Here is a 20,350-nt window from a genome sequence, read left to right as displayed (position 1 = left end):
ACTGTCTCACTGCACACATTAAATTCACATGCATTAAACAACCACTCTGATAACAGCTCTGAAATCTGGCAAGCAAGACTTAAATTCTTACCACAGTGAACTTGGAGACAAGCTTAGAAACTCAGTAATACAACAAAATAAGCATAACAAGAAACAGTTTATGTTGTATATCATTGATAAAACAGAAGAACTTTGGGATGCCAGAAGTGGGCTTCTGCCTGGATTATAATTGCAGGGGGTTATGATGACACCTAGTATGTAGGAAACTGATATTTCTTTTTAATTATGGACTCACTGGAAGTCACAGAGAATGACAGGTCCCAGTGTGCCCAATTTCAACCAATAGCTACATTTTACATAATTATAGTATAACAAAACCAGAAATTTTACATTAGTACAATGTTTGGGTATAATTCTATTTAGATTAGATTCTTGTAACTACCATCACAAACACGATAAAGAGCTCTTCTACTAGCACAAAGATCTCTCTTGTTTTACCCCTTTATGGTCACACCCCACTTCCTGCCCTAGCAAATGCTAATCTGTTTAGCATTATTAGAATTTTGTCATTTCTAGAATGTCATATAAATGCAATCCTATAGTGTATGACCTTTTGAAATTGACATTTTCACTCAGAATAACTCCCTGAGATCTATCCAAATTGTTCTTTGTAGCAATAGTTTTGTTTTTATGGCAGAGTGGCATTGTATGGTACAGTAATGCCATAGTTTATTTAACCATTCACCCATTGAGGAATTTTAGGCTTTTTCCAGTTTGGGACTTTCACAAATAAAAGTGCAATGAATGTTTATGTGTAAGTTTTGGGGCAAAACTAAGCTTCTATTTCTCAAGGATAAATGCCTAGAAATATAATTATTGGGTAAGTGCATATTTAGATTTAAAAAAATGCCATACTCTCTCCAGGATGGCTGTGCCATTTTACATTCCCACCAGCAATATTTGAATACATCTCTGCATCCTCCCCACCAGCATTTGGTAATGCATATATTGGGGTGGGGGCAGGGCATTCTGATAAGTAGTACTACTGACATCTCTTTGTGGTTTTGATTTTTACTTCAACAGTGTTAAACATCTTTTTATAACATTCTTTGGAAATATCCTCTCATGTCTTTGGCTCATTTTCCAATTAAATGGTTTGCTTTCTTATTATTGAGTTTTGAGAGATCTCTATATAGTCTAGATAAAGTCCTTTATCAGAAATGTAGTTTGTGATTTTTTTCTCTGTGTAGTTTGTATTTTCATTTTATTAACTAGCTCTTTCATGGGACAAATTTGAAATTTTGATGAGATCTGAGTTATGTCATGTCTAAGAACTCCACTCAGGCCAAGGTCCTGAAGAATTTCTCCTGTATGTTTAGTTTAAAAATGAATCACAGCTTTATATGTTACAATTAAATCTATGATTCACAATCTAACAAGTATTTATCTCAGTATTTAACAAGTATTTATCTCAGTACCAGTCAGTACAGGTCAATCCCCAGTACTGCAAAAAGAAAAAGAAAGGGAAAAAAGAAAATTCCTAGAATAAAATTTCTAAAAAAGCAACTATGGTTTTTTAAAGACAACAAGGGGAAATTTAAATGTGAACTAGTGAATGAGGACATATTAATATCAATTTTTCCAGGTGTTCCATAGAACAAAGACAAGTCTGAAACTTTCAGGTGCTGGCAGGGGGGTACAGAGACCTGTGAATATCATTCTTGAGAGAAAGGATTATATTAATTGAACTGAGAAAATATTAAGTGAATTCAGATAAAGAAAACACTGAATTGGTTGCAGCATTATTTCAATTATTTCTATTATTTTCAAAATTAAAAGGTAGGTGTTGGGATGGGGAGAATTACCTGGCTTCTTTCCATAGCAACGACTACTCAAACTGCTCTGAGGGTCTGAGGTGCTTTGAACCACACCTCTAGAGGACAGGCACTGTTTTAAACAGCCTTGGGAAATCTTAGACGACTTTTAAAACTTTGTGTCAAACTTCTGTCAGCCCGGGGCTCTTCTTGGAACATTTAGCGCTGCCTGAGTTGTTCTTTCCTTTCGTATTTTAAAATGCTCAGAACACAACTGGCACTTAAAATCAGTAGAAAGCTCATTTCTGATAACTACTCTCTACCAAAAAGAAAAATATTAAACTCAGTTTTCCTTTTCTAAAAGGAAATAGCCATTTTTACTTCACTGTTCTGAAGAAAAAGCTTTGTTTCCCTGACCGGGAATCGATCACGGGCTGCGGTGGTGCCGAATCCTAACCACTAGACCACCAAGGAAGCGATAAGAAAATGTCTCCATTTGTAATAGATAAAATTATGGTTAAGTGATGTATGTTGCATAGAAGAGTACTATTAGACGGATTTAGGGAAGCTGCCAATACTGCCCCACCAGATTTGATTTAAAAAAAAGACCCAACAATATGCTGTCTCCAAGAGACTCATCTCATAGGAAAAATATCCACAGACTGAAGGTGAAGGGTTGGGAAAAATTATATCACTCACATGGGACTGTGGAAGTAAGCAAGGGTTTCCATCCCCATATCAAATAAAGTAGACTTCAAAATAAAGTCAATCAAAAAGGGAAAAAAGGACACTACATACTGCTCAAAGTATATCAATATACCAACAAAACTTAACAATTATAAATATATGCCCAAACAATAGTGCATATACATTCAACAAGCAAACTTTTCTCAAGTTCAAGAGTCAAATAGACCTCAACACAATAATTTTGGGTGACTTTAACACACCTCTTTCATCACTAGATAGACCTTCCAAACAAAAGCTGAAGAAACCCATGGAACTAAATAACACAATCAATAACTTAGATAACTGACATATATAGAATATTTTATCCTTCAATGAGAGCATACACTTTCTTCTCAGAAGCAAATGAATCCTTTTCTAAAATAGACCATATGCTATGTGACAAAGCAATTCTTAGCAAACATAAAACAGTAGAGATACTAACCAGCATTCTATTAGATCATAATAAAATGAAATTAGAAATCAATGATGAAATAAGAAATAAAAGCCACACTAGAAAAACTAGGGATAACAGGAACATATCTCAACATCATAAAGACTATCTACAACAAGATTCAGGCCAACATTATCCTAAGTGGAGAAAAATTGAAGGCATTCCCTCTAAAAACTGGAACAAGATAGGGATGCCCTCTTTCACCACTTCTATTCAACATAGTTCTTGAAATACTGGCCAGAGCAATTAGACATATGAAAGAAATTAAACGGATACACATAGAGAAAGAAGAACTCAAATTGGCACTATTTGATGATTATATGATTCTATTCCTAGAAGACCCAAAAAGCTCCACCAGAAAACTTCTTGAACTAGTAAGTGAATTCAGCAAACTAGCAGGATATAAAATCAGTACCCATAAATCAAAGGCATTTCTCTCTATCAGTGACAAATCCACAGAAAGGGAAATGAGGAAAACTACTGAATTTACAATAGCCTGAAAGAAAGAAAGAAAGAAAAACATACTTGGGAATCAACTGAATACAAGAGGTGAAAGATCTATATAATGAAAATTACAGAACCCTAAAGAAAGAAGTCAAAGAAAATGTAATAATCTATCTTGCTCTTGGATAGGCAGAATTAATATTGTCAAAATGACCAAACTACCAAAAGCACTATACAGATTTAATACAATTCTCATCAAAGTTCCAATGACATTTCTAATAGAAATAGAAAAAGCAATCATGTAATTCATCTGGAAAAAATAAGAGACCCAGAATACCTAAAACAATCCTTAGAAGGAACAGTAAGTTAGGTGGCATCACTATACCAGATCTTAATCTATACTACAGAGAAATAGTAACAAAAATAGCACAGTATTGACACCAAAACCGACTGGTAGACCAATGGTAAATGAAAGAAGCCTCCACGCAAGACAATTCGCCCGGGAGAGTTCCACTTTATTGCAAAAGGCTGTGTGCTTATATAGATCTAAGGAGAGATGGCAGGGCTTAGATAAATGGCGGGCCACCCATTTATTGGCAAGTTCTTCCAGATATCAGTTCTGGAGCTCAAGAATTAGTTCTTATTGGGGCTAAGGTTCCCCACCAGTGAGATTTGAAATATTGGTGCCGGCGGGAGAGTTCACACCCGCAGGAAATTTTCACACCAGTGGAAAAGGGGAAAGTAGGAAGAGAAGGTCCTTAGGCACAGGTCTGGGAATATCATGGCAGCCAGAAATAAAACCAGTGGCTATAGACAGCTACTTCTGTAGGGGTGAAGTCTATGAAGGTTCCCTGAAGCCACAAGTCATCAATGGCATCGAAACAGTCCTGGATGGAGGAGATTGTTGGTATCAGCCACTAATCCTGTAACAGAGACTCTAGGAAATATTGGAAACGTTGCCTTGACATGGCGTCACCAGCACATGAAGAAGATCAGAGCGAACAAAAACAGGATGAAGATAAAAATTAAAGCAAAGGTCAATTTTTGGCAGAAGTTCCATGTTGGGGGACTGACAGAGAAGAGACCAAGGGCCATGAGGAGGCTTAAAAGGACATAAAGGCTCAAAAATCCAGGATTGCAGATTAAGAGGTTCCCCAGGCTCGTTGTCTCCCACTGTCCAATGTCCGTTGCATTCCATCATGCCTGGTAGTTAGCTTCAGCACTGAGTGAGCTGTTCTATTAAAGATGATGGGGGTTCATCGGTCATCAGAGGCTGGTAGTGCCTAAGCAGAAGCTGGTTGAAAATTTGATTAGAAATTTTCAGTAATTGGGTTTGAAGGAACTTCATTATGCAGGGCAAGAGAGCACAAAAAAGGAACATCCCAATAAGGAGCCTCAAGAAAGGTAGCAAGTACGTGGCGAGAGAGGATTGGAAGAACCCCATTATGGGATTAGGGGAGGTGGGTTTGAGCAATTGGGTCGATAATTCCTGAAATTTAATGACATTCTTTTCTATTAGCCCAGACTCATTAACATAGTAGCAACATTCCTCTCTGAGGAACAGGCATGTACCCCCTTTTTCTGCAGTGAGGAGATCAATCGCCCTTCGGTTCTGTAAAGCCACCTGTGCCAATGAAGTAACCTGCCACTGCAAGGAGCCCAGAGACTCAGCAGTGGTATTGAGTGCTTCTTGCAGTTTTTGTTGAAGGTCATTGGATGCCCATAGAGCATGAGCTGTATGCCTATAGCTCCACCAGAGAATCCGAGACTCGCCACTGAGGTTGTTAAAGTGAGGCCTACCAGAACCAGCAGAAAGACTGCCCTACGGGTGTGGGAAGGTAGGGCCAACTGTCGGAATTCGGTGGGAGTATACAAAGACAGCTGAGGAACTACAGTAACCAAGAAACAGGTGCCAGAGACATTGGTCATTGAGATACTTAAAGACCTGTTACACCAGAGGAAATGTCCAGGTTGCATAAACGCAGGGCTCGATGGGGTGCTATAGCTCAAGGAACAAATGGGTAAAGGATTCATTGTTGGCAGGTGTAAACAGATGAAAGGAAATGAAGCATTGGTGGAATAACTTTCCCATAGTGGGATACGTGCCACATGTAGGGGTTGTCCTTTCTTAGAGAAATTGTAGGTTTTTGCTGAAATATTTCCTGCCACTAGTGGGACTGCTGCTAGAAGCTGACAACTAAGTGAAGCACAGAGGAAGCACTGAGAAGTAGGCACAGAAAGAGGGGAGGAGTTTAATAATTGGAGAGTTTGGTGTAGCAAATTGAGCCACGTGGGAGGGGGGCCTGAGGGAGTTAAAGACTCTGAATCCCCTTTGGATGGGCTATGGATAAGATCTCGAAGTTTTGATTCTGACTCCTTGATGTGTTCGACTACCTGGATGGTTGCCTTAGGTGGCGTTATCAGGGAGCGGCCAACAGTCATCCATCCTGTGGGTTTGGCTGAGGTTGTCCGAGCATAGACAGCAAACTCAACATAGTCCCAAAGTTTGGACTTGGGGTCAGATATATCTAAAGTATACCATCCATTGTTATCAGATGAAGAGCCCTTATGCCATTTGAGATAACTAGAAGTCCACCCTTCAGGGTAGCCAAGTGAGTGGTAAGAATAACTACCGCATTCATCATGGAGCCTGCATGACCAATAGGGGCACCCATTTTATACCTCAGGCCACCAATGGCAATAAAAAGGAAGCAAATGAAAGGCCAGTTCCAGCTACCAGGAGCAAAGGTTCTGGAAGGTGACAATTTTAGGGAAACAGAGGTGCAGTTGTGGATGAAGCAAGTAGTTACATCCACTGTGTGGATGTTCTGCATGCCATATTCTGAGTATCGTTCCCGAAGGGTGAATTGGTACATGGTAGGAGAGGAGGGTAAAGACCAGTCCTGACAGAGCACAGAAAACAAGCAGAGCACAAAAAACAAGCAGAGAGAGAGGACTAGGGTGTTGGGAAAGCTCATTGTGCCTTTTCTAGGAGGAATTGGGCTGTGGGGAACACTGTGTGAGCTGCAACTTAAAGGGATGAGATGGGTGTGGAGAGCAGGAGTAAAGGGGAGGTTCAGGAGGTGACTCTTGGAGTTCCTCTGGGGTGGTCCTGTCATCAGCAGGTGAGGCCTCTTGGTGATATGGCTTCAACCTAGAAATGTGAATCCAAGGGGTGAGACAGTTGTCTGGTAAGGAGAGTTTGGCGGCGGTGGGGGTACAAAGAATGACCAGATAGGGGCCTTTCCATTTTGGGGCAAGAGGCCCTTTCTCCTCTGGGGTATTATAATAGACTAAACTCCCAGGTGTTAAGGGAGGAGTGTTCAGAGAGGAGTCTGGGTCTGGAAGAAGCCAGTCCTGATATTTCCAGAGTTCTGAGCGGAGATGAAACAAGAGAGGTAAAGACAAATCTTGTGTGAGAGGTCCTTGTGAAATGACCAACCCATAGGTGGTATAAGAGGTCTTCCATACATTATCTCAAAGGGAGACAGTAAAGATGGTTTCTTAGGGAGAGCTCTGATCTGAAGCAAAGCCAACGGAAGGAGTTTGACCCAGTCTAAGTTTAATTGCATTGTCAATTTGGTACGGACTTCCTTCAGAGTCCGATTTACCCTTTCCACTTTCCCTGAAGCCTGGGGGCGATATGGACAGTGGAAATGCCACTTAAAGGAGAGGGCTTGAGAGACCTTTTGGGTGATCCTAGAAATAAACTCAGGGTCATTGTTGGATTTTAAGGAAGTGGGCATACCAAATCTGGGAATGATGTCTGTCAGTAAGATTGAAGCTACAGAGGAAGCCTTTTTATTGGAAGTGGGAAACGCCTCAATCCAACCAGAGAAAGTGTCCACAAGGAAAAGGAGGTATTTAGTATGCCATACTGTGGGCATGTTGGTGAAATCTGCCTGCCAGTCAGCAGCAGAAATATGTCCCCGGGGCTTGGTGGGAGGGAAATGGTTTAGGCCTTAAAGGAGTATGAGTGTTGGTCCACTGACAGATCTCACAATTAGAGGCTATATTCTGAAGCATGGCTTTGTCAGAGGGGGTGAGGGAGAAGAAGCTCTGTAAAAAGAGGGTCATTGGGAGCAGTGAGGCAGGGTTCGGTGCAGGGTAGGGGAGGAACATAATATTAGGGTTTTCCAGAAAGGAAGTGAGGAGCGACAGGACTCTGGATGGAGGAAGGGTTTGAAGGCCCTTATAAGCTAAAAGATCCTTCAAATGATGTGGGGAGTGGATAGTTAAAGGGGCCCTGAAAGTGAGCTTAGAGGCTTCTTTGTGTAAAATTTGTCCAGCAGCCAGAGCTCTTAAGCAAGGGGCCCACCCATGGATGGTAGGGTCTAATTGCTTGGACAAATATGCCACAGGTGCAAATGTTGGCCCATAGTTTTGACCCCAAACCCCAAGGGCTTGCCCCCCTTTTTCATGGACTTATAGATGAAATGGTCTTGAAAGATCGGGAAGGTGAATGGAGGGTGCCTTTAAGAGGAGTTGCTGAAGACTGTGGAAGTGGTAGTGGGGGGAGGAGGCAAGAGATTCACCAGGGGGTCCCTTTGCTAGGTCACACAGGGGTTTGGCTAGAAGAGAGTAATTTGGGATCCAGGCCCTAAAATATCCTGCTAGTCCTAGGAATGATAGTATTTTGGCTTTTGTATGAGGCACCGGAAGATTAGAGAGGAGTTGCCTCCTATCCAGTGTTATTTCCTTTTTTCCCGGTGCAAGGCGAAAACCAAGGTAGGTGACAGTACACTGGGAAACCTGGGCCTTGGGGGGAGACACCCTATATCCCTTATCCACTAGGAAATTGAAAAGCTGGGTGGTGTGGGATTGAGAGTGTTTCCAAGAGGGACTACATAGAAGAAGGTCATCGACATATTGAAGGAGGGTAGAGTCAGAACAGGTGGGGTGGAAGGATGTGAGGTCCTGGGCAAGAACTTGGCCAAAGAGATGGGATCTATCCCTGAATCCCTGTGGGAGGACAGTCCAGGTAAGCTGACGAAAATGGCGGGTGTGAGGATCAGTCCACGTAAAAGCAAAGATATTCTGAGATTCGGAGGACAAAGGAATAGAAAAGAAGGCATCCTTTAAATCTAGGGCTGAGAAGTGGGTAGTAGTAGCAGGGATCTGAGAGAGGAGGGTGTAGGGGTTGGGCACTAGTGGGTGAATGAGGACCACAGAGGAGTTGAAGAGGCGAAGGTCTTGAACCAGTCTCTAGGACCCATTAGGTTTCTTAACTGCCAGAATGGAGGTGTTGAAAGGAGAGTGTGTAGGCCTAAGATACCCCTTCTGTAATAAATCCTGGATGATGGGTTCTAATCCAAGGAGGGCTGTAGTTGTGAGTGGATATTGTGGTTAACTAATATATCTTGAAGGGTCCCATAAGACAATATGAATAGGACTGTATTTAGCCATAGAGGGTGTAGTTGTGTCCCAAACCTCAGGATTAACTGGTTTAGATAGTCGTGGAAGAGTACATGATGGAGGTGTATCTGTCCCTAGGATCATCATGAAAAAAATGAGAGACAGGGGAGCTGGGGGGTGATATGTGAATGGTGACCTTCAATAGTGAGAGTATGTCCCTTCCCAGAAGGGGAATGGGGCAATGGCTCATAACAAGAAAGGAGTGTGTGAAGGACAAAAGGGATCCCTGCATATAACATGATAAGGGGGGAGTGTTGAGGGAAAATCTGTTTACCTCTTACCCTGACAATAGGAGTTTTTGAGGGTGTGGTAGGACCCCAATACTTCCTCAAGACCGAAAAAGTGGCACCAGTATCCAAGAGGAAGGTAATGAAACGTCCATCTACCAGGAAGGTGACCCTAGGCTCTTGCTTCTTGATGGTAATAGCCGGGAGGGAAGGCCCAGGGCTCCATCAAACTCTCCAGTCCAGGAGAGGCTGGGGTTGTGGGGCAGCTGACCAACCTCCCCTCCGGGTTGTTGGACAGTCTGCCCCCCAGTGCCCCCTTTGGTGGCATTTTGGGCAGGAGGTGGAGGGTGTCCTTGGTGAAGGACAAGCCCTGGCCCAATGTCCCTCCTTACCACATTTGAAGCAAGCTCCAGGGGGTGTCTTATTAGGACGGTGTGGTGATGACCTTCCCTGAATGACCTGGGCCAAGATTTGGAATTTGACGTTTTCAGCCTTCTGCCTGTGGCATTCACTTTCATCCTCTCTACCATGGAAAACCTTGAAAGCGACCATGAGGATTTCAGTCTGAGGAGTAGCAGGGCCCTGTTCAAGTTTTTTTTGGGTAGCTTTAGGTCAGGAAATATGTCATTAAGACATGACAGCCGTCAGGGGTTTCTGGGTCGAGGTTTGTGTACTGTTGGAGGGCCTTGGTTAGTCTATCCAGGAATTCTGAAGGTGTTTCTTTCTTCTTATGAATGACCTTCTGCACCTTTTGAAAATTAATGGCCTTGCAGGCCGCCTTCATCAGGCCCGCCAAGAGGCAGGATGCAAAAAGGTCCCGAGACTGTAAGCCTCCAGGGGTGTTGTAATCCCATAGAGGATCCTGCTCCCGGACAGTGTGTGGGCCCGTAGGGTGGTTGGGATTCGTTCTATGATTTTCATCAGCATGGGCCTGGGCTAGTTCCCAGACCCGTCGCCTTTCCTCAGGGAGAAGTGTATTGGCTAGGAGCATGTAAATGTCGTGATGAGGGAGGCTATATGCTTGCAGGACCCATTGAAACTCCTGAATGTAAGTGGTGGGGTCAGTGGTGAATGAGCCTAACTTCCTCTCTAGCTGAATAAGGTCTGACATGGAGAAGGGCACATGTACTCTGATAACACCCTTGGAACCAGCAACCTCACGAAGTCATGGGGGTGGGAAGGAGTCCCTTAGACCTGGTAACAGGAGGACTGAAAGAGGTGGTCAGTGATGGACAGGAAGAAGAGGGAGGGGAAGAGGATGTCTCTGTGGAGGAGGAGGTGGAGCAGATGGAAGAGGGCGGAGGGGAGGGGAATGAAACAGAAGGCTGAGGATCCATGGAATCAGGCGGAGGAAGAGGAGGAGATGGCGGGAGAGGAGGGGTGGATGGGGCTGAGGGATAAGGTGGGGGTTCATCTGCCAGGTCAAATAAGGAAGAATCTGCGAAGTCAGTAGTAGAAGTAGGGGAAGGGAGGGGTTTGCAAGCAAGGAGGACTTGAGAGGGAGAACAGGGGGAACACAGAGCAGGGTGTTGTGCAAGAAGGCTAAAGCCTTCAACGCAGGGAATCTCCCTCCACTTTTTCAGATGCTGGCATTAATTAAAAAGGTCCTGGAGGAGATTTGGATGTAACGAGCCTTCTGGAGGCCAATGGTTGCCATTATCCAGTGGATATGTAGGCCAATCTTGGGTACAGAATTTGATCAGAAGTTTGGGTTTAATATCTGGTGTGAGAGAGAGTGTGGTCAGATTTTTTTATTAGACATTGGAGGGGCAAAGTTTCAGGTATAGACAAGGAGGCACCCATGGTCACAGGAAGAGAAGGAAGAGAGGGGGAGAGAAAGAGAGAGAGAGAGGATAAGAGTAAGAGAGAGGGACAGAGAGAAAACCTGGGCTGGAATAGCTTCCTGGAGGCTCGGGGCGAACGGAGGATCAAGTGGGCGTCCCCAAAATGACCAACCATCATGAGGAAATACAGAGGGCACTACCCAGTCATCACCAGTGAAGTGCGACCTGTGAGACCCAAATAGGGCCGGGGCCACAGGCAACCTGACATCACTAAAGTTTTTGACTGGTGCAAAAGAGTCAGGAATGAGAGGAACGGAGCCCCGGGCGGAACTCAGCTTCTGGCAGAACACAGCTCCAGGCCGGAAGGCAGCTCCGGGCAGAGGAGGAAGAAACCAAAGAGTCTCTCATCTAAACCCAGAAGGCTCACACCCCAAAGGGAAGAGGGTCACCAGAGGGTCCACTGCGGCCTGTGAAGATCTTAGTGGGGTGAGTTCCCTCCTCCCTACCGGGCATCAGGAATGTACCCGACGGTCACAGTCACAGTTCCTGCTGTTAGCCCGAAGAGAGTGGCAAGCCAGGGAGGGGGAACTTACCTAAGCCCGATAAGTGGTGAGCGCAGGGAGCCAGTGTCTGAAAGAGCAGAGGAGGGCAGAGTATCTTGATGGAGCCAGAGACAGGGGCTCTTATTAGAATGAGCTCATCTGTATGTGAGTCACAGTACCACTGAAAGAAGCCTCCATGCAAGACAAATTGCCGGGGAGAGTTCCACTTTATTGCAAAAGGCTGTGTGCTTATATAGATCTAAGGAGAGATGGCAGGGCTTAGATAAATGGCGGGCCATCTGTTTATTGGCAAGTTCTTCCAGATATTAGTTCCAGAGCCCACGGAATTAGTTCTTAGTGGGGCTAAGGTTCCCCGCCAGCGAGATTTGAAATATTGGCGCCAGCGGGAGAGTTCACACCTGCGGGAACTTTTCATGCCAGTGGAAAAGGGGAAAGTAGGAAGAGAGGTCCTTAGGTGCCATGTTGGGGTTTTTTCTGGGGTGCGGCTGCTGTTATACTTTTCCCAACAGCAAATAATAGAGGACACAGAAACTAACCCTCAAAATTACAATTATCTTCTATTAGGCAAAGGTGCCAAAAACATGAAATAGAGAAATGATAGCCTCTTTAACGATTTGTGCTGGGAAAACTGGAATCCATATTCAACAAAATAAGATTAAACCCCTATCTCTCACCATGCTCAAAACTTAACTCAAAATAGATCAAGAACATAGGGATACAACCAGAGACCCCATATCTGATAGAAGAAAAAATAGGCCCTAATCTCCACTAAAACTATAAATTTACTAATTTTTTCTTGTATTTCTAAATTTCACTTAATTTCTTTACATTTATTATATTTTTCATACAGTTTCTCAGTGGGAAAACTGCTTTGTGTATGATATATTGTATTATCACAAAGTCTCCCATCTCTCCTTCATTCCTTAGAAAAGATTAAGAAAAGGGAAGTTAAATGTTGAAGATCATGAAACAAGTATTACACAAGAACCAAGTATCTCATACATCTATTTTCTGTGTCTAAAGAGAATACAATGAATAATTCACAAGCATCTCTAATGAGGACCACTGAGGAATTGACTCAAGGGACACACAAACCTGGCAATGATCTTCATAAAATCTTTGCTCTCCAGGGATGGAGGATGTATTTATTTGCTTCCAATAATTCAAGTTTGATAAAAGGGAGCCTCAGCATCTTATTCTAAATTTTCTCCTTCAGTGAGAAAATGCCCTTAGATATCAGCTGCAGCTGTGAATTTTCCATCTCCAGATCCAGCATGGAGCCACAGAGACAGGGATTTGGTGAAAGCCTCTGATGACAGCAGAGAGCAGCCTGATAAGACACAGAGAGAGAGAGAGAGAGAGAGAGAGAGAGAGAGAGAGAGAGATAGATAGATATGGGGGGGCAGAGAAGCAAAGGGCACAGTGACTTCCACTAAAAGACAGTTTACATGGGCAGAAACAGATTGAGTGGCTTAAAAATGTAAATATTACCTGCATCTAACCAAGTTTAAGAGAGCAATACCTCTTGGCCTAAAAAGTAAAACCTTTCCATTCAAAATGTGCTGAGCCCTGTAAACAGAGAAGGTACATTTCCAAGATGGAAACAGAAAATTAAGTAGTGGATAAGGAAGGAGACGATTGGGGATGATGGTGTTAGGCCCAGTGACTGGGCTTCTATTAAGCTTGGTCAGAAGCTTGGAGCCCAAAGCCCCACTTCCTACCCTGCAAAACATGTCAAACATGTAAGAGCCTCCTGTTCTGCATGGAATATTTGCATTGGATGCCAGCTCTTTCTCTATGTATATCCACTGTGCTCATGAACTTATCATAAAGTTTCTCAGAATTAGGTTACTTGAATGTCAATCTGAACCCCATGAGAAGAGTTGGCTCAACAGGATATACAAAAATAAAAGTAAAAATAAAATGATAAACACTTGAGGAAATAAATGTGTTTAACAAAGACAAAGCAGACTTAGTTTTAAAGCCAGAGACACAAACACTCAGTGATGCAGATATGTCAGAACCCTCAAATATAGACACACACTAGCATGGTTCACAAGAGATTACTACGTGAAAAAAGACATTGACGTACTTAAATCATGGAATCTAGTGGTTCTTGTCAAACTAGTATTAGAACCACTCTCTCTCTATAAGAAAGCTTCAGGGGGAACTGAATTACATTTCAGAGGATGCCTAAAGGATCAGAGCAAGAGGAATTAGTTGCATGACCTTCCTTGATATAGTTTTCTGAGGAAGTCAATCTTGCAGGGTTTCAATCATAAAATGATAATATTTTTCCAACTAACTATCTCAATACCAGCATATATCTCAACATAGTAACTGTAACATAAAAGTATAGGATAGAGGCTGGCATTGTGGCTCAGTGGTATATAGCTTGCCTAACATGTGTGAAGCATTGGGATTGATCCCCAGCACCACATTTTAAAAAAACAACTAAATAAACTAACTAAAAGTATTTTGTCCATTTGCAAATATTTTTTTTTAAAAGAGTGTAGGATAAATTCACCTTGTTCCCATGTTAGGCCTTAGCAAATCCAAGACAATAGAAAAAATCCTCTAATGAGGGTGATGACCAGTGTCTCACTGGGGAGTTCTTCTTCCTGCCAAGGAGGGTGTAAGCCACCTGAAAACTTAATGTGTAAAAAAGTCAGTGAAGAGCAAAAAACTAAGAGTCAAAAATATATTAACAAAAGTGGAGCCCCTGATATATCCAGTCCACACAAGAGCTGCAAATACACAAAGGAAAAATGGCTCTGGTGGTTTATTTAAGGGGGTACATCAAAGGCAGGGATAAGGTTTCAAGGGCAGAGTTTTGCTTCCAAACATCTTGTAGTAAACAGGTTGATTGTCATCTTGGCAGGTCATACCCATTTCAGGTGCTGAGTGGGATATGGCAGAGCAAAATAGAAATTCACAATATCCGTGGGCAATTGACCAGAGAAAATGCCTACTGGTCATTCTCAGACACCAGATGCTTCAATGCTTAGGGACACACACACAACCCATGGATGGCTCTTGTGACAATTCTTGACATCTCATTATCCCTTTTTCTCTATGCCACCTCTGTAGGAGACCATCTATCCTGAAGGTCATAATGTGAAAATATTCTGGTTAAGGCACTCTTTGTTTAGAAATATTTTAAAAACTTTTAAGTGATACATAAAAATTATACATACTAATGGGGTACCATGCAATGTTTCAATACATATATACATTGCATCATGTTTAAATAAGGTTAAACATTTATCTCCTCAAATGTTTGTCATTTTATTTTTACTTTTATATTATTAAATTATTTATGTATTCTAATTTGTTATACATGATGACAGAATGCAATTCATTTCATATTCACATACAGAGCACAATTTTTCAAGTCACTGTACACAAAGTATTTTCACATCATTTGTGTCTTCATACATATAATTAGGGTAATGATGTCTAACTCATCCACCGTCATTCCTACCCCCTTGCCCCCTCCTTTTCCCTCGCTCTCCTTTGCCCTATCTAAAGTTCCTCCATTCCTCCCATGCTCTGCCCCCCCATTACCATTATGAGTCAGCGTCCTCATATCAAAGAAAATGTTTAGCCTTTGGTTTTTTGGGATTGGCTTACTTCACTTAGCTTTATATTCTCCAACTCCATCGATTTACCTGCAAATGCATGATTTTATTCTCTTTTAGTGCTGAGTAATGTTCGATTGTGTAACAAAGATTTCCTTTCCTTTCATCTACCAAATAGCTTCGAGGTTGGATCCATAATTTATCTATTGTGAATTGTGCTGCTATAAACATTGATATAGCTGTGTCCCTGAAGTATGCTGTTTTTAAGTCCTTTGGGTGTAAACCAAGGAGTGGGATAGCTGAGTTGAATAGTGGTTCCATTCCACGTTTTCCAAGGAATCTCCATACAGCTTTCCAGATTGGCTGCACCCAAGGCACTATTTTTGTCTTCATGAAATACCCAACACCTCCCTCACTACTCAACAAATACTTCTCTTTAACCATAGTCCATCAGGGGCATTTTTTAGACAGGTTTCTTCTTTTGTTCTGGGAATCAATCCAGGTAAACATGATTTCACACCTCAGGACTTTGCTTTTAATTTCATTAGTTTAACTTGCATGCTGGTAGTCACCTTGCTGACCTTATAAGAAGTATATGTCTCCAAAGCTTCTCCTTCATTATGCTCTGCACAACAGTGAGGCCAATTCACATAGTAGTTGCTGCCTATTTCTCAACCCTTTTTCTCAGGCTTTGGATCTCACAGGAAATGCATCTCCTCTTTTTCCTGTTTAAATGCCACAAATTATCCCAGAACCATTTCATTTATAATGTTTTTCTTTTCCCCCTGACTCTGGTGATATCTTAGCCCTGGGATTATATTTTAGAAGTCCCACATGATGGGGAAAAAGATACACTCATATACTGTTGGTGGGACTGCAAATTTGTGCAGCCAATATGGAAAGCAGTATGAAGATTTCTTGGAAAATTGGAAATGGATGCACCATTTGACCCAGCTGTCCCTCTCCTCAGTGTAATATACCCAAAAGATTTTAAAAACAGCATACTAAAGAGACACAGCCACATTAATGTTTATAGCAGCACAATTCACAATAGCTAAACTGTGGAGCCAACCTAGATACCCTTCAATAGATGAATGGATAAAAAAAGTGTCATATATAAACAATGAAATATTACTCAGCAATGAAAGAGAATAAAATCATGGCATTTACAGGTAAATGAATGGAGTTAGAGAAAATAATGCTAAGTGAAGTTAGCCAATCCCCCCCAAAAAAATGCCAAGTGTTTTCTTTGATATAAGGAGGCTGATTTATAGGGTATAGGGAGTGGGAGCTTGGTAGGCATAGATGAACTCTAGATAGGGAAGAGGGGGTGGAGGGGAAGGAAGAGGGCCTGGAGTAATTAATGATGGTGGAATGTGATGATCATTACTATCCAAAGTACATGTATAAAGACATGAATTGGTGTGAATATACTATGTATACAACCAGAGATATGAAAATATCTGCTCTCTCCATATAATAAGAATAATAATGCATTCTGCTGTCATATATAAGTAAAAAAAATTATGCAAAAATCAACTAGGCTTTTTCTGTAAAATTTCACAAGATAATTCAATTTTATTTTCTTAGTCTAGACAAAAGTCAACTAAAAATTGTTCAAAACCCTAGGAAACTAACCAGAAACTTGGAAATTGCTAGAAGAAAACAAGTGGGAACACTCGAACCCATCAATGCAAGCTACAAGTTTCTCAGTTGGCTCCTAAATCTCAGGGATTGTGCCAAATGTTAAGCTTTCTTCCCCTAAGAAATAATCATAATAATAATATGAGGAGAGAGTCTATAGAATAGGAGAGACGTCTTACTAGCTTTTTGTCCCACAGAATATTAAAATCCAAAATATATATTTTAAAACCCTCAAAAAACAAAACATATATACAGAAACACACACACACACACACACACACACACACACACACACCATAAATAATTCAATAAATAAAAGGGAACATAAGGACCTGGGGTTGTGGCTCAGTGGTAGACCACTTGCTTAGCATGTGTGAGGCATGGAATTCAATCCTCAACACCACATCTAAATAAATGAATGTAATATAGGTTCATCAACAACAAAAACAAAATTTTAAAAAGGCACATGAACTAAACAAATACTTCTCAATGGAACAAGTAAAAATGGTCAAGAAATATATAATATTAAAAAATTCAACATTTTAACCATCAGGGAAATGTAAATCAAAACTACACTGAGATTTTTGTCACTCCAGTTAGAATGGCAGTCATGAAGAATAAATCCTGGAAACAACATAGAGGAATACATTTACTTATTTATTTATTTATTTAGAAATTTATTTATTTATTTATTTATAGCACTGTTGTCAATGGGAATGTGTATAAGAACAGGCACTATGAAAATAAGTATAGAGATTCCTTGGAAGCACCACATGATCTAGATATACTACTTCTTGGTATTTACCCCCAAAACTAAAGTCAGTATACTATACAGTTCATTCCAATGCTTATAGCAGCACAAATCACAATAGTTATGTAACCAGTTTAGGTGTTCATTAAGAGATGAATGGGCAAAGAAACTGTGCATATATACCCAACAGAAATTCATTCAGCCATAAAGAAGTATGAAATCATGCCATTAGCAGGAAAATGAGTGGAATTGAAGAGCACCATATTAAGCAAAGTAAGTCAGACTCAAAACCTCAAGGTGAACTTTTTCTTATAAAGGTGAATTATAAAGATTTTTTAAAGGGAAAAAAGGGATGTCATGAAATTAGAAGTGAGACAAGTAGGCTAGAAGAAGGAGAAAAGGATAAGGAAGGAAAGGAGGACAAATGGAGATGTTGGAAGTGAATTGATCAAATTATCTTATGTGCATGTAAAAATATGCCATAATAAAATCCATGTTCAGTATAATAACTATGAACTAATAAAAAATTTTGAAGATAATTCTAATTTATTTCATTATCAACCAGTGAGTAAATTTGCAAACTATAAAATATTTTGGTTCAAATATTGGTATATTGTCTAAAAGTATGATGATGCTTCCTTCTCCACAGTCATGGATAGAAACAATCAGACTATAGTAACAGAATTCCTCCTCCTAAGACAGTCTGGGATGTCACAACAGGAAGAGGTCCTCTGTGGGCTGTTCTTGGGGATGTACCTGGTCACCATCATTGGGAACTTCTCATCATCTTGGCCATCAGCTGTGACCCTCATCTCCATACACCCATGTACTTCTTCCTGGCCAACCTCTCCACTGTTGACATCTGCATTAGATCAGTCACAATCCCCAAGATGCTGATGAATCACATAGTGGGGAGCAAGTCCATCTCCTACAGAGAGTGCATGTCCCAGATGTACTTCTTCATCACTTTTGGCAACATGGATGTGTTCTTCCTGAGTGTGACGGCCTATGACTGTTATGTAGCCATCTGCTGTCCACTACACTACACCTTGATCATGAGGTCCAAACTCTGTGTTCCATTGATAGTTGTAGCATAGCTCATTATAAACATGCACTCTCTCTTACACACGCTTCTCATAGTTTAACTCATCTTTTGTTCAAACAATGCTGTGTACCAATTTCTCTGTGACCCCCACCTTAATCTCAAGCTTGCTTGTTCTGATACCTTTATCAATAGCATGATGGTCTTCACTGTGGGTGGTTTGATATTTATGACACCATTTACATATACCATCTCCCATGCTTTCATCTTCTCTAATGTACTGAAGTTCCTAGCTGCCTGTGGGTTAAGGAAAGCCCTGTCCACCTATGGGTTCCACCTCACTGAGGTCTCCATCTTCTATGGAGCAATTCTGGGGGTCCATATGTAACCTTTATCCTTCTACTCAGTTCAGGACACTATAGCCACCATCATCTTCACAGTGTTGATACCCATGTTCAATCGCTTCATCTACAGACTAAGGAATTATGACATGAAAGAAGTACTAAGAAAGCTAATTCTCAGGTCCTGGATGTAGGAAATTTTAGAGCTGAGAGGGCATGGCCATCACATGCTTTTTCACTTTTACAAACAGAGAAACTGATTCCCAGACATTTCTGTAATTTGTGGAATATATTCATGATTGGGCTTTTGACATTAAGGAGGACAGATGCTCATAGTCATAAAACCAGTAATTTTTTATATAAAAATATTTGATCCTATGATAGTTAATGTAGAGACAAGAAAAATTGAGGGCAGAAGATAATTGGATATATTTTATTTATTGAGTCCAGGAACCCCCTAAGATACTACCCACCACAATACTCTGGGAATTTCAGAGGATTGTAGTGATGATTCTGCTCTAAGTTAATAGCTCTTTATGACCTCAGAAGAGGAGATGCTATAGTTATCATGGGTATCAACTCATAGAAAGTATATCCTGCCCTGGTCCATACAACTAGTAGCTATTGTTTACAAAATGGTACTACTTATCCTCTCTCAGAGACTTTGGTCATTAATGCATTAGTAATTCTTCCTCAGCCCCATCCTTAAGTGCCTCTCCCTATCTCTCAAATCCCAAAACACTTCACCTATTCTCCAATCTAACATTTTGTGGTTTTGTTGGAAGTTTGGGTGCCAGGCAGGGTGGGAACCAGGAAGCTTCAAATAGTACTATGAACCCCGGGAGCTCATACTTTACATTCATCTTTAGATGGGCTATAGGAAAGAGATATTCTTTTAAAGCTGAAGACTCTACAGTGATGATAGTATTTTAAAGATATGAGGGTATGAATTCATTGCAGGATTGAGATTAAAACACAGAACTAGAACTTCTTATTTTAAGTCCAGAGTTTGTTCTGTTCTATGGTAACAGGTATCCAGGAGATGACACCTCTTCTTCTATTCCAGATGTGGGGACTAAATGCCCACAAGATCAGTTCCCCCTTCCCTTTCCTGATGTCTAGAGACTATTCTCCTGTGTCTCCAGTGGTCAGTCTTCAGTAGCCCTACCCTCACTGACCTTCATGCATCACTTCTCCTCCATGCTCATGGTTCATCAGTTCTCATTGTCCTTACCATCACCTCCTGCCTGGTTCAGTCCTGACACTGATCAGTTCTTACCTTGATCCCCGCAACAGCCTCATGGGCACTCTCTCTGTCCCTGCCCATCTGTCCCCAGCATGCTAGCTCATTTTTATCTCCCTAAATGCTCATTATATCCTGCCAACCAGTTCTTATAGAAAATAGAGAAGAGGCCAAGGTAAACCCCAGTGTTCTTCCCTTGAAGTAAGAAGACAAACATGATTGGGCCTCAAGCTCTCTCTACAAATTTTATTCTCATCAACATATACAATTCTCTCTTTCATCATCTGCCTCTTTGAGTTGTCTTCTCTTGTCTTTGCTCATTCT

At 41.3% G+C, this 20,350-nt stretch overlaps 1 pseudogene; it reads left to right on the top strand.

The window, feature by feature from the left end:
* The first annotated feature begins 18,051 nt into the window (after positions 1 to 18,051).
* Positions 18,052 to 18,977, top strand: LOC143400361 (olfactory receptor 1L1-like; annotated as a pseudogene).
* Positions 18,978 to 20,350: the final 1,373 nt, after the last annotated feature.

The sequence above is a fragment of the Callospermophilus lateralis genome, chromosome 5, assembly GCF_048772815.1.
Source record: "Callospermophilus lateralis isolate mCalLat2 chromosome 5, mCalLat2.hap1, whole genome shotgun sequence".
NCBI classification, from domain to species: Eukaryota; Metazoa; Chordata; class Mammalia; order Rodentia; family Sciuridae; genus Callospermophilus; species Callospermophilus lateralis.
This window is presented reverse-complemented; position numbering and strand designations above follow the sequence as displayed.